The sequence below is a fragment of the Danio rerio genome, chromosome 3 (genome assembly GCF_049306965.1).
Source record: "Danio rerio strain Tuebingen ecotype United States chromosome 3, GRCz12tu, whole genome shotgun sequence".
Taxonomy (NCBI): domain Eukaryota; kingdom Metazoa; phylum Chordata; class Actinopteri; order Cypriniformes; family Danionidae; genus Danio; species Danio rerio.
Genome location: NC_133178.1, coordinates 21,180,001 through 21,196,545, shown reverse-complemented (window position 1 = coordinate 21,196,545; position 16,545 = coordinate 21,180,001). Strand labels below are relative to the sequence as shown.

Genomic DNA, 16,545 nt, shown 5'->3' with positions numbered 1-16,545 from the left:
CCGAAGCCCTGCACAGTTTAGTTCCAACCCTGCTCCAACACACTTACCTGTAGGTTTCAAACAAGCCTGAAGGACTCAATTAGTTTGATCAGGTGTGTTCAATTAGGGTTGGAACTAAACTGTGCAGAGCTGCGGCCTTTTTGGAACTGAGTTTGACACCTGTGTATTTGAGGAACACTTTGTTAGTGCAGAATAGCAGAACCCCTTCGCTCTAAAGGCAGCACCATCGGCATTTCAGCTGCCCAATTGTCCGCTCTACAACTCTGCGCTCTTGGTCAGTTTGTGGGTTGTTGAGGGGGGTTAACAGCGACGTATTTAAATGGATGACGGCGGTCTCCTGATATGCATTTAAATAATTACACTCAATTAAAAAAAAAAAAAAAAAAAAAACTTAGCTGAAAATTATCTTTAAATACATCAATCACCAAGAAGCCACCCATAGCACACCTTGCCACCTTGGAGGCTTCAGATTTGACCACTGACAAAGTCCTCTAATAAGGCCAACACTGCCATTGCCATAGACTAGGGGTTGTATACATTTGCAAATGCTTTTATATATTCTAGATCCCATAATTGGTTAAAAAATATATATGATTAATTAATCAATTATAAATTAACATCAATGTTTTTCCACATGTGTTGGTGCGTTACTTTGTTGTGTGCAATTTAACATAATTCTCTCTAGGAGTCGCCAATGGAAATAAAACAAACACACACAAGAAATGCACATACGCCAGACATAAAGTTGGCGCAGACCAACGCACATTCTCATGTTAATTTCATCGCTAGTAAATCCAACATGAGCATCAAACCTGGCATACGCAAAGTTTTTGTGCGTATGCAGCGTTGATACATGAGGCCCCTGGTCCTTTCCCAACTTTCTGCTTTAACAGAAAATACATACATTTAAAAAAAATTCAATTTTTTCATTTAGTAATTTTCAAATTACTAAATTACTAAATTACTTTACTAAAATACAACAAACTTCTTAAAAGTATTAGTGTAGTGTGAGCTTTCATCATGTTTTTCCATGTTTTATTAAATTACAAACAACATGCAAATATCATCTAAAATGTATTTTTCCCAACATTTAGGAACATGACAATACTACTAATGTTATTAGAAATGAACTTGGTATTATTTTCATCAATCTGATGTCAAAGACACTAGATTGACACTTTCGACCACTTCCAGAGATGATCAGATTGCATTTGTCGAGTAAACAACCTCTCTCTAACCTACTGACCCAACACTTGATTGTTATGGGACATGTTCACTGAAAGCCATGTAGGGCAAGACAAAAAAAGCCCAAGGGATCACAAGAGATTCATTCGCATTTCGACTGACCACTTGTGATCAGATTACTGAAAAGGCATATCGGGTGGAAACATGGCCTACAACCACAAAACCGAAGATCCTTAACATCAAATTAGGATAACACAATAATGTATCAGCATCAATATCATTCATTCATTTTCCTTCAGGTTAGTTCTTTATTCATGAGGGGTCGTCACAGCGAAATAAACGCCCAATTATTATGGCATATGTTTTATGCAGCGGATGCCCATCTAGTCGCAATCCAGTACTGGAAAACACCCGGTCACCCATATTCACACACACATATACTACGACCAATTTAGTTCACCAAAGCACCCAGAGGAAACCCACATGAACGAAATCATTGCAAAATTTGTTTTTTTTTTTGTTTTTTTAAGCCTGTGACTGTGTGAGCATTTCAAGCAAATTTGACCCATTTTGGGTTCAAGAAATGATGAAGTTTGTGGCTGAAATTTTTTTATGCATTTAATTTTTAATACAATGAAAACTATATAGTATTATTTCACATTTGATTATTAAATTTCTACCTGATTAAATAAGGGCTGATCACAGCAAATGCGCTTTTTGCATTTAGAGGCGCGTTTTTGAATAATTTACTAACGCCCGCAATTATTTGCGTGCTGCATATGCGCCCTGCACGCCTACATTTTAACCGCTTGCAGCACCTCATGTTTTTACCCTTGCGCGCAGTACGCTCGCAGTTGAAAAAGTCAACTGAGCGAAAAAAGCGTTTCGTCAGTCACGTCTTTTTCATTCTCCAATTAAATGAAAACAGAGTGCCTGCAGTGTTTGTGTTGTCAATACAACTACAGAGACTTTTGAAGATGGAGGAGAGTGGTTGCTGTTTTGAGTTGCTGTATGCATCACAAATCTTGAATATAACAATACTATAAAATTTAAAAATTGTATTAATACCCACAAAAACACTTGCACAAAATAGCAAAGACTAGAAGAATACACAAGACATGTCACTCATGTCTGAATGGGCAAAAAGCTTAATATGGCGAATGAAGCCTCACCTACTAGAACAGGAGACAATCATCGATCGCTATAGACTGATGTTCCTCCAGGGGAAAAGCTTGATGCAGGCGTGTGTTTTTACGACAGTTGGGTGGTCAACAAACGCATTGGAATCTCAGCGAATACTTGCTTCACAGACATGAGAAATATATACAAATAAAGCTTGAAATCTGTACTCTTAAATAAACCAACTACACTTAAAAACTGAAGTTTTCTGGTTTTGTAATTTCTACGAAACAAACGCGAGGTACAGTCCATCCTGTCAAATGCACATCACATGACAGCAATTACTCAAACCCCCACAGACTTGTAAACAAATAGTCTCTGTCATTTCTGAAGGAGATTCGCCATCAAGACAAAGATGTGAATAACTTCAAAAGATCAGCACGATTAGAATATCCTTATCCAGAGGATGATAATATGTAGAACGGCCATAAATGAGGTTGGTGTTGTGATCTCCTTCCTTTTGCGTGTGCATGCGCATTAGCTCGGGCAACCTGAACATATGTTGATTTTATTTGATTCAGACGTCTAGAAACAAATCTTATGAGACAGTTGTTGAGTAATTGTATTAGTGGTTCCAAATATATAAATGTAATCGTAAGCTTGGCAAACAGTTTTGGAGAATTTGATGTTTCCTCATTCAGACAGAATACCAGAGCATACTGCCTGAGAGGCGTTTTAAAGATGGCTGCTGAGGGAAATGAGTTGTATTAAAAGGACTTTGACAATAGGCAGCTGATTTAGTTGTTGCTTAGCAACACAAAAAGCGAAGTGAAGTGAGGCGTTTTTGGAACATAAAAGCGCATTCAGTGTGATCCGCCCCTTAAGACGCCACACAAAAGGAAGTTATTTTATATCATTATATGTTCTAGTGTATTTATCTTTGCTTGTAATATGTTTATTTTATTTTATGCAGATAGAATGCCCTAAATTATTACAATCAATGTAAGATTAGGAATTCTTTCCAAATAAAGCTATTCAAGATATCTAGTGAAATTTTACTTATGTCACAGTTATAAAAATTGCAGTAAAATAAAATATAGCGATGCAATTTCCCCCCCCAATATCATGCAACCCTACCTCATCAGATTAAGACAAAAAAAAGAAAAGAAAAGCAGCATATAGTGTCACTGTTGGCTGGACAAAAACTGATATGCTGCACAACTGACGCTACAAAAGAGCTTCAGGCAACAGCCTTTGTGTGAAAAGTCTCTGGAATGACAAAAAACAAGGAGGAGCATCATTTAAGAGCAGAATGTGTGGCGAAGCAAGTCATGGTCTCAGCCCTTTAATGATGTGTTGGGCAACAAATCATCTTTTTACCAGCTGTTGTTGCTCTTTATCCTTTCATGAAAGCTTTTCATGTCTGACTTCATTGGAATAAATGAGATAAAGGGTGTGAAATGAGCAGGATCAGCTGCTAAAATCAACATGCTGTGCTGAATTACAACTGCCTGCGATTCAAGATATCAGAAATATGACTTTTATGCACTGCTGTCTTTAATCACACCGTTATTAAGGGAAAAAATATTGACTTGACGAGAAGATTAGCAGCACTAAAAACTAATGACAGGGTGTGAAGCAGATCGTTTGGGATTCAAAGGAAATCTTAAGAGACATTTAGGCTGGTCATTAAATGATATAAAGCCGCTGTGAGGAGCTGGTAAACTCCTATGCAGACTACAGTTTAGGAAGAAGATAAATACTTGGGAGGGAATAGCTTTTTTGGAGTTTATCTACCTATAAAAGCCTCAAGCCTGCAGCTCCTTATTTTAATGCAAGTGTAAATGAATAGTATGAACTTAGCTATAAATTTTCTCTACACAAATGGTGCTGTGCCACTGAGGAAAAAAAAAACCTGTACAGCGGCCATCATTTTAAAATAAATACACAGAAAAGAATTTGGACACCGTGATTTACAATCAATCAGTCAATGAATTCAAATTTTTATTTTTTGCTGTACAAATTATGTATGTAAAAAAGTGCTATAGAATTAACAGTGAATTGAACTGAAATTATATATTGAGCTTTTAAACATGTCAACAATTAATAAGGTTTGAGAGCTGTCGGCTTGAATGGGTGATGTGTATGCAGTTGAACAAGTCGAACAGTTGATCTATCTGAAGTTGACCAATCGGGAAGACAAGGGCCGGTTGCTGTATGCTTTGTGCAGAAATCATTAATTGGTTATATCATTGGTTCTTAAACTTGGTCCTGGAGATCCAGTTTCCTGCAGATTTTAGCTACAACTTGCCTCAATACATCTGCAAGGATGTTTCTAGCCTAGTAAGAGCTTGATTAGCAAGCCCACATGTCTGATTGAGGTTGGAGCTAAAATCTTCAGGACACCTGGACCTCCAGGACCAAGACTGAGAACCCCTGGCTTATATCATGGGGAGGAAGGGAGGATTGCAAGAACCAGGATTGAGATGATTGGCGATATCAATATTTGATTTACAGTATGGTCAACAGAGAATGGTCTGAAAGAAAATAAATAAAAAATAGAAAGCGTGTTTTCAACAGGTGGTTTGTCAAGCCCACTCACCTATGTGAGGCACGCTCAGAATTCCATAATGTTGAGGCTGCTGTTGTTTTGTTCACAGTGATTCAGGGAATTGCGGAAGAAATGGGTTCTTAAGTTGCTGTTTGAATAATACAAGAGAATCAGCAGTGTGTGTGGGAATGGGAAGATCATTCCACCAGCGGGGAACATTGAATGAAACCACCATGAACTCACCTCGTCTAATAGCAATGAATCAGATAGCTGGTGGTTTAATGGTGTGAGGTAAATAAAAAATATAAATAAATAAATAAATAATTAAATAAATAAATAAATAAAAATCACACCATTGTAGATTGATTTGACTATTGCATCATTTATTTATTTATTATTTTTTATTATTAACTCACCAATGCAACCGGCTGACTTTTTGATAGCTATGAACACACCGTAGACCATCTGTTATGCATACTTTGACAATGTTTTTTTCCACCCTGCCCTCGAGTTCAGGAGCCAATAACCTCTTTTCATCTGGATGGTCAATTACACTCTATCTCTATCTAGCCTACATGAGCAACTGACCTGACAGACATGTGAACCCCAGCCATCTCCATCCCTGGGCCCCCCTGAACATGAAATTTAATATCAGAGATCACAGCTGGCCCACGTGGACCAATGAAGTAGACATCAAGTGCGCGATTCAATTACAGAAAGCTTAGGCTCTGATCAGTGAGCAGCAGAAAGGAGGCAGAGAGATGCAAAGATAGCTATACTATTAGGTCTATAAATTAAACATTTAGTTGGTGAAAAACTATAAGGGTAACTTTGTTGAAATTGATAACAATAAAAATTTATTTTTAATATATGCAATAAATGTCTTGTAATAACCGCCAGTAACACTTCAGTTTTTTTTCCAATGAGAATTCCAATAAGTGTCCTATAAATTATAAAAATGATATTTTTGTAAAATTTTATTTTAAGAATATATTTGATAATTTTTATGGAATAGCATTTATTGCAAATATAGCATTTTAAAAACATTTATTTACATTATTATTTAAATTTAAAGTTATATAATTTTAAAAAATATTGAAAAAGTATAAATGATATAATATAAATGATAAAAATATACACCAATATCTGTATGTGTATATATATATATATGTGTATATATATATATATATATATATATATATATATATATATATATATATATATATATATATATATATATATATGTATATAAAATATTATATTATATTTCTAGAATTATTTTATTCTTTAACCTGATCTTGATTCAGCCTTTATTTTATAATATGTTTTTTCATAATTTTTTTATTTTTTCTCTTTTAACTATTTAAAAAAATATATTAATAAATAAATTATTTATAATTAAATAATATAGATTAAATAATGTGTGTGTATATATACATATACACACATACATATATATATATATATATATATATATATATATATATATATATACACACATACATACATACATACATACATACATACATACATACATACATACATACATACATACATACATACATACATACATACATACATACATACATACATACATACATACATACATACATACATACATACATACATACATACATACATACATACATACATACATACATACATACATACATACATACATACATACATACATATATATATATATATATATATATATATATATATATATATATATATATATATATTTGTATTATAATATAAATGTAATCAATCTTATGATTGCAATATTTCTTTTAATGAAAATACATATTTCCCCCCACAACATCAGAATATAAGTGAAGCTATTTTACAATCTAATTCTTTGTATAGAAAGCACTTTTCACAATACATATCATTATAAAAAAAAATGAGCAGAAAATGTGTCTCCCAACCATGTAGTTAAAGGTTTATTAACCTAAAGATGAAAATTGTTTTTAGATTCACAAAGCCTAATTTTATTATAAATTAATGCAATTTATTGGACTCATTTTGGACTGTTAAAGAGCATGTAAAGCACAAGATATTTCTTCAAATAACTTTAAATAGAAAGTCATATGCACCTAAAGTTGCCTTAATATTTTTGGGTGAAATAATGCTTTAAAATGCAGACACACATGCTGGTGAAAGTTTTTCCTAATGTGATTCCATACATTTAAAACATTTGTCGTGGGGTCTTAAACAAACAAATATTGGCCATTCCCCCACACAAACAAAGTGAATGAGCAGCACTGAAGCCGAGCTCTAGGTTAAGTCATACTTATCCCTGATCTCCCCTCATGTCAGCCATCATGAAAGAGAGATCGTTGAGTGAGAGACTTCAGTCAATCCCATTAGCTGCCTTAAATCTCAAAGCAAAGCTGTTCTCATTTGCACAGATCGAGCGTCGCCATGGCAGCTCTGCTCCACCAGACCACCATTTACCAAGGTAATAAAACGCTGCATTCTGGGTAAAATAAATGCTCTGCCGTTTCAACGGGATCAGCTCGATGAGCCACAGGCAGTAAATGGCACATTTGGAGGAGAGGCGAGCAGGCGGGAAATGAACTGCAGGATAAAGGGCCACTGAGGAATGGCCTTCTCAGATAAAACTGTGAAGGGGTAAACAGCTTTATGTGAATGGCCAGGGGCTGACAGTCGGGGGAAAGTCAGAAAACCACTTCTCCGGCTCGTTCACAGGATTAACAAGGGCTCCCTTTTTCTAACGAGACAAACAACATGTCCTGCAAGCACAAAGAAAGACTCCAAATGCTATTGACAGCACTCTCTACAAAACAGCCGGTGCAGCTTCTAAATCTGCACTCGTATTTCATGTTGTTTTTTGTTCTGAAATCTAATATGTCATATTTTAAAGAATACATCAAGAAAAAGCCAAAAGCATTCATCAGTAACTTGTAGCACACAGGTGTTTTGTCAAAGAAAAAGTGCCACTTGTGACGAAAAGACATCAGTGTTACGTTCAATTCATCTTTATGTCTATAGCGCCTTTACTATGTAGATTTTGTCAAAGCAGCTTAACATCAGGGCTTGACATTAACTTTTTTAATCACCAGCCACTGTGACTAGTAGCTTTCCAGCATTACTAGCCACTCAGCATTTTTATTTGCCATCATTTTGTGGTTGGGAAAATATATTTTGTATGCATAAACTTGACCTTGGCATGCTAAAATTATGTAATTTAGAATTTGTGCTATCTCCACATGCCTCCTCATTCATTTTACTTTTTTTGTGTGTTGTGTATGAGCTTGCTCAATGAGCATGAGCCAATGGTTTGTGGTTTGACGGTGTTGCATTGCAATTAGTTCTTATTTTACATGCCTTTTCAGGGCTCAAAATTAAGGATTTATTGAATTTTTTTTTCTCTGGCCACACCAAAAATAAACAAACAAATAACTAATTATTTCTTGGCTACAAATTAAGTAATAAAAAATTTAAATAAAATAAGCTAAACATAGCTGTACATGCGTTTTATATATATATATATATATATATATATATATATATATATATATATATATATATATATATATATATATATATATATATATATATATATATATATATATATATATATATGTATATAAAACCTCTTTAAAAAATGACATTTTAAAAATAACTATTGTCTTGTATTTAAAGCTATGCACAGTAGTCTGTCCAGGCTAAAGGTCCCAGACCACCAGTTAATGATACATAAATGGGAAGTTAATCTCTTATTCATTTATTCATTTATTTAGTCCCTTTATTACTCTGGGGTCACCACAGCGGAATGAACCACCAACTTATCCAGCACATTTTTTACGCAGCAGAAGCTCTTCCAGCTGCAACCCATCACTGGGAAACAACCATACACACATACACTACGAACAATTTAGCTAACCCAATTCACCTGTACCACATGTCTTTAATACAAATAGTATAAACCACATTGGAAATGTGTCGGGGGAACCCAAAAAGCAACAAACCCGGCTGCTTTTTGGCCACAGAACTTGATAATGGACTTTGATTAATAGTGCTTTTCAAACGGTTTTGCTACATTTTACATAAAAATCTAAAAAGTATTAAAATAATAAAAAATGGCCAAACTGCCTGCCAATCCAATATTTGATACTGAAGCCCTGTCCATATGACAATGGGTTCACATCAATCTGTGAATGTTTAATACAGTTTCAGGCTTTCGTCCACACTACATAAGCATTGTTGGTGCCCTGAAATGAACTTTTTGGGTAACAAAAAAAATTCATTCAATAATAATTTTCTTTCGACTTAGTCCCTTATTAATCAAGGGTCACCACAGCGGATTAAACCTCCAACTATTCCAGAATACGTTTTATGCAGTGGAGGCCCTTCCAGCCACAATCCAGTACTGGGAAACACCCATACACTCTCACATTCACATATGCACTCATATACTATGGCTAACTTAGTTTATCCAAGTCAACTACAGTGCATGTCTTTGGACTGTAGGGAAAATGCCAACTGGCCCAGCCAGGACTCAAACCAGCAACCTTCTTGCTGTGAGGCGACAGTGCTAACCACTGAGCCACCGTGCCACCCATTACAGGAAACAGAGTGGGAAAATGCTGCCAGATGTGTAGCCGTGTGGATAGGCAAAACACAACTTTTTTGGAAACGATGATGTCCATGTCAGAAGAAGTGATTTTAATGTATTCTGCAGGCTCTGGCTACAGTGTCCCATACAAGTTTGGCATACACATTAAACAGTTTTAATTCTTAATATCTTGAAACAACATCTGCAAACAAAGAAAAAAAACACAATCTTTACAGTGCAGACATACAGCAGCCTGAGTCTGCACTCAGTCATATAATGAGATACAGCGACAGAGGACAACACCTCTGGGATGCATTACAACATCCTGACATTAAGACTAACATGTTTACCATTTTTTCTCATTCTATAACAACACATCTCTTCACATCTAAGATGTTGAGCACAGAAGTTCTTCAGTATACAGAGCAGCTTTCAATCACTGTGAAAGCAAGGGAGGTAATGCTACTGGCACTGCAATGCAGAATTAAGCAATTGAAATGACAAAACAACCACTACAAAACACCTCCTCTGTAGTGATTGTTTGTAGCCTGTTTATTTTAAGTGGCCATAATTGCTATGTACTTACATTTGAATAAATCATCTGGTACAATTCACCGATTCTGTTCATACTTATTTTTATATTGTACTTATTTTGCAAATATCTGCATGTAATTACATCTGTAACTAATTTCTGCAATTAAATTTGTAATCACATTGTTGGCCCATTCCTTAAACCTTAACTTACAGTATATTGCAAGTACTTAATCTTTGATGCATGTTAGTAGTTAAGGCCACTTGATATAAAGGGGGAGCAGCAATGATGATTGGTTAAGAGGTATCACAACAAAAATGTAGAAGTCAAAACACAATCGGACACAAAAATCTGACATAAAAATCACAATAGACAAAAATAATGTGCAGTCTGAACCCGGTATTACTTTTATTCCTTCTTTGTCTGCCTCAATGTTCAGTGGCTTTGACTACAAGGTACACCACTGTATCCTGTCCTCCTAACTTCCTAGCTAGAAAATAAATAATGATAATTAAAATTACTTAAATTTAATCACATTGACAGAAAAAAACAAAAAAAAAAAACATATAAAGATTCTCTCACAGAGACGTACTCTGGACAGGAGAATGTCACTTAACCTGTTCTAGTGATACCTTACCTACAGTAAAACAGAGTTTAGACTTTCAACCTTTAACATCAAAAACAAACAATTTATTAAATAAAAATTTAAATAAAATTAAAAAAAGATTTATATTATATATCGTCACCATATACGCATAAGGTTCTACCTGAAATTTTTGTCAAAATTGAGTTATTGACATATTCTTATTAAATGACAACTTATTTACATTATGGGATGTTTTTTTATAAGTTGTTTACATTAAGACGTTTTACTTAAAAAACAAATGTTACACACATACCGTTTACCATATGGAATGCAAAAACTTCAAAGCTCTATATTTCAAAATCATTCAGAACGCAGATAGAATCTTATAATTCCAAGGTGTTGATATATGTATGATTGTACAGTTTCAGAAGTTTTATAATAACATTTGCATTCCGCACCTAATCAGAACAGACCTGCAACCTGTTGACAACCATGTAAAATATATATATAGACTAGTTTATTACGTAAAAATCTGATTCGAATGAGATTTGTGGCATAGCTTACACTCCAAAAATGATGACAGTCCAAACTAATTTAAAGGGCATCTATGATGAAAATCCTCTTTTGTAAGCTGTTTGGACAGAACTTTGTAGGTATAGTCCGTCCACAGTCATATCAGAGTGATACAAAACACAATAAGCCTTTTTTTAATTTCCTGACTTAAAAATAGGATCCAAATCCCTCCCATTTTGAGGCCCACTGCAACGTGATGTAGAAGTGTTATTTCCTTGCCCTTCGAATTGATTAAAAAGTGCGTATTAACATGTGTCCGTAATAACGTGTACAATCGTATTAACAAGAAAGGACGTGCGCAAAGCAAGTGGGATTAAAAGATCTGTTCAGCTCTCTGTGATCATCAATCATCATCGAATGTGGTCAAGAATGACTTTTACAAGTTTAAAACGTTTTAAAACAGTGTATGTTAGTGAGTTACAGCGATTTTAACATCTTTACTTTATCACCACAGCTATGTGTCAGTACAACTATAAAAGACGCTTCAATACCAGTTTGTGGACGTTAAATCAGGCTTATTTTGTACATTACCATAACGGATATCCATACAATAGTGGATATTAATTTCTATCCTGTCACATCTGCTGTGCAAAAACAACGTAAAGCTAAAAGTGCATGCTGTCTGTATGTGTCTGCACGTGCGTGAACTTCATAATAACATAGTGTGTGACATCGTTGCAGAAAGGCTTGAATTAACTTCACAACACAGATCAAATAATCATTGGTAAAGTTCTTACTGTAGTAATTCTCACAAATGGTACATGAGATCTGCTTCCATTATGTCTGTCACTGTGCTGTTTATCTAACACAGCCTAAATGGAGATTGAGGCACACTGATTGGTACATGGGAACAGTGGGCGGGGAGAGCTAGCATTAAAGGCACAGGCCACAAAAACAGCTACAATGTGTTTAGAGCAGAAAATTCCAATATTCTGAAGGGTCTAATAAATAATCTGATGGGTGTTTTGAGCTAAAACTTTATAGACACTCTCAAGACAAAAGATTTATCTTCAATCTTGAAAAATGGGGTAAAATGGGTGCCCTTTAAAATGAGCTGAAACACAATTCTTTAGTTTTTTTTTGTTTTTTTTTGGAGGGGCAGCATAATTGCTTTAAGTTCAATCAATGTAAAATTGTAAAAACCATTAAGTTAACTATCTAAACAATGTGATGGCATGAAGGGATTTTGTTAAACTGCATTTTTTTGTGCATTTTAGTTTAGTTTAGTTTTTTAATTAACTTATATGGGCAGTTCACACAAAAACTAAAAATTCCTCACCATTTACTCACACTTAAAAGGCTATAACATTTTTATGAATTTCTTATGTTATTGGATATTCTGAAAAATGTTGGAGAAAGCAGCCATTGACATACATGGTTAAAACAAAAACAAAAAATACAATCAATGGCTGTTTGTTTTTTCATCATTCTTCAGTATGTCTTACTGTGTGTTTAACAGAAGAAAGAAACTCAAACAAGTTTGGAATAAGTGGATGATGAGTAAATTCTGAGTGAATTTTCATTTTTGGGTGAACTCTCCCTTTAATGACTAATATGACCCCAGCAAGTACTCTGCATCTGACATCGTGCATATTACACCATAAGGAAGCCTGGTTGAATATCTTGTCCGGTGCTCATTACTCAGTTTATGTGGGCTTATTGACATAACAGCCCACGCTGCTTGGAGGAGCTTTCAGAAGTGGAGAAAACAAAGTTTGTAACACACTAAAGCAAAACACTAATAAAGAGCATAAGGGCATCAATGAACAAAATTACATGTATTGGATTCAACGCTACAACATAATTATCAAAAAAAGGTCAAATTTGTTATATGTTAGAAACTAAATTTAAGTTGACTGTAAAGACAAAAATAACATCCAGCAGATTTCATCCACGTGATTTATCCTGTATTAAGCTCTGTGCTGCTTATGAACTAATAAGCTTACTTAGAGTTTGAATCCGAATTTTAAACTGTGTTGACAACACACACACAAAAAAAGGTATTAAACTAGAGGAAAGTTCAAACTTACTTAAAAAATGCTTGGTAAACCATTTTAACAATGAAAGGTGCAATATGACATAACCTTAAGATTCAAACATTAATCAGCCTAGGAAATTTCCTTTTAAGCAAAATGACATGTGAAGAAAAACACTGAATTTAAACTGCAATCATCTGTCTTTTAAGGTAATGATTTTTGTGCATCAGAGAAGAAAACATGCAGAGAAAATCTGATAACTAATAGTGCAAAGATCACAAATACAGTCATTGATCAATGACAAAACATCCCATATTGATGTCCAAATCAAATCAAAGGTGCAACAATGTATGAATTATATATAGCAATATATAGCATATTAAACGTAAGTGGTCTGCTTTATTGGTTTTATGTGAAATAATATTTAGTCTAGGGCTGCGTGATTTGGCCTAAAATCAAAATCTCGATTAATTGAACATTTTGACTCGATTTCAATTAATGATCAATTATTTTATTTATGATTTTGCCCTCATAGTTCAATGACAAGTTTCAAACAGTAAATATGCTCACATATTACAAATGAGACTTTTGAATGAAGGTGCATTACTTGATTTTAAAATACTTGAAGGAAGCACACACTATCTACTATGTATGATTATTTATTGATTGTCAATGCTGAACAACTACAAAACTGACCAATCACAAAGCTTGCACTTGTTGTGATGTGCAAGCTCATTGTTTGAGAGGTGCGCAGGTATGCTAAGGCTGCGTTGGACTGTATACTTGCCCTTGGCAGAAGTAGAATATCATAATAATATAATAAATATAAATCATAATATAATAAGCATAATTCAGCCTTAACAGAGCGGGGTCACGAGACTCCACACACTGTAGGGAAAGTAACTGAAAAAATGACCTGGAAAAATTAGGTCGATTATAGATTCTGAATGTCAATTTCGATTACTCTTCAATGAATTGCCCAGCCCTAATTTACTCATCAACAAATTAGAAACGTACTATCGAAGACAAAATTATTAGCCTTCCTGTGAAATTGTAATTCTTTTTTAATATATTTAATAAATCAGGGAAATTTTCACAGTATTTCCTATAATAGGCTTTCTTCTGAGGAAAGCTGTATTTATTTTAGTTTGGCTAAAAAACAAGCAGTTTTTAATACTAATAAAAATATGGGTCAGTATTATTAGCCCTCTTAAGAAATTATTATTTTACACTTTAAGCTGACAGCTAGTATCTTGCTAAATAAATAGAAGAATATTAAATTGTGGCAAATACAATAGTTACAATGCTCAGCATAATGGAGTACACCCTATTTTAAAAATTTTTATTTTTATCCATTTGTCAGTGACTACAGTCAATGTATTTTGGTGCATTTAAACAAAACAGATTTATTAAACTATATTTATTCAAATAATATTTTAGTCATCCAACATATTCAGAAATTGAAAGGTAATACAATTAAATTCAAGCAAATTTTTGCAAAAAACATAACTTACAAAATATCAACAAAATTTTCAATTGTTATGCTTGCCTTGATTTTTCCTCTTTTTTAAATTTATATTTAATATTTTTCTATAACATATAAATTTGAGTGTACTAGTTTTTGGACCATTATTGTAAGTTTTTTTTTTTAGATAAGCTCCAGATTTGGCTTCTTTAATCTAATGTATATGCACAAACATAATATTGTATAGCTTCCAATCAAAAATATGAATTTAAATGATAGATTTGTGAGGGGTGTGCTTATATATGCTAAGAACTGCATTAGAAGTTAGTTATTAAAAATATTAAAACCATATATACACACACACATTTAAGATGTTTAAAAATATTCTTGATAAATATTTGAAAAATAATTATAAAAAGCTAATAATTCTGCCTTCAACTGTAACTGATCATACTCATTTTGTTTTATTTTTGATTAATCCCAAATTGTTTTGCTGACAATAAAGAAAAATCCATCTTGTACTTTATACTTCATCAATAAATATTCTTGTTTTAAATGTGCCTAACAAGTGTTAAGTACATGCATTGTTACAATGAATGACTAAAAAACAAAACACATTCTAACGTATGGAAAAAAAAGCTGCATTACACTGCATTTCCTTTTTGACCTCATCCATTCATCAAAGGGTGAGTTGAGATATCGGCTGACTTTATCATTGTATGACACAATGACAAGCTAAATGCTATCTTTAGTTCAGTTCATTCTTATTTTAATTACATTCTTTCTTATCAACACTGCATCATGGTCATAAGACTAGAACCCCTCCTAAAAATACTGCAATTTCACTGACTAGCCTGTTGACTAGAGATAAAGTGATCCATTACACATCTCTGCACTGATACAATTACTGCTAAAAAAAAATCAGCGGATGCTAAGGGAGAGTTCACCCAAAAATGGAAATTCTGTCATCATTTTTCTCAACCTCATCTTGTTTCAAACATGTTTGAGTCACTGACCTCCAGGGTGTAAAGTAACAAATTACAGATACTCAAATTACAGTAATTGAGTATTTTTTCTCAGGAATTGTAATTTACTAAGTGGTTTTAATAATGTGTACTTTTACTTTTCCTTTGAGTACATTTTAGTGCTGTATTAGTACTTTTACTCCACTACTTTCCTTCAACCTGCAGACACTACTTTATTTTTTCATCGTCTATGGGGACTAGGAAAATCAGTCCTGTGATTCCTGTCCAATTAAATCGCACATTGAAAGTAAATCGCATCATAATGAACTACCCCAAGACATGGGCAATTTATAATTGCAGCAAACTGTTTGGAAGCATTAAAAGTTTCGTAGAAGATATCCAAAATCTTTACACGCATAGACCCAGAGAATGTTTAGATGCATGTCACTGATAAGAAGATGATGGATGTTTACTGTACGATGACCGAAATGGCCTTAAACACCCAAATAGGCACAAGAGGTCAACATGACGTCAGATTGACGTTGTACCCCAACGTCGTGAGGACATTGCATTTGGTTTAGAAATGAAAATCAGGTTGACGTTAGAACTCAACATCAGGCCGTTGTCAACGTCTAATGATGTTACAGCTTGACGTTGTGTGAACGTTATCACTATCAGATGTTAGATTTTGGTTGCCATGCCTAATGAATAAAGGTCAGTATTTGACATCCATATGACATTCGTTTATGTTGGCAACATTGGATTTTGGTCCCTTTCTAACACAACCTAATATCAACCAAATATCAACGTCATTTGACGTCGTTATTGGATATCAAAATAACGTTGTCCTTAGACGCTGGCTAGACGTTGTGCTAGCTAGGCAACAACTAAATGCACTACAATGTTACGTTTACACACATCCTCAAATTACATGTAAATGCATTAGCTTTTTACAGTGTAATACTACTCGAGTACTTTAGAAAGATTTTTTGTACACATACTTTGAGT

General features: G+C 33.9%; 1 protein-coding gene and 1 long non-coding RNA gene across 2 annotated transcripts in view; one reads left to right on the top strand and one right to left on the bottom strand.

Annotated features, from left to right (window-relative positions):
- Positions 1-16,545, bottom strand: part of wnk4b (WNK lysine deficient protein kinase 4b) — a 108,856-nt gene that overhangs the window by 87,329 nt on the left and 4,982 nt on the right. The window lies entirely within an intron of this gene.
- LOC141381185 (uncharacterized) overlaps positions 14,758-16,545 on the top strand; it is a 7,352-nt gene continuing 5,564 nt past the window's right edge. Inside the window, exon 1 of the long non-coding RNA XR_012400943.1 lies at positions 14,758-16,345. This is a non-coding gene — a long non-coding RNA (uncharacterized lncRNA). The remainder of the gene's footprint in view (positions 16,346-16,545) is intronic.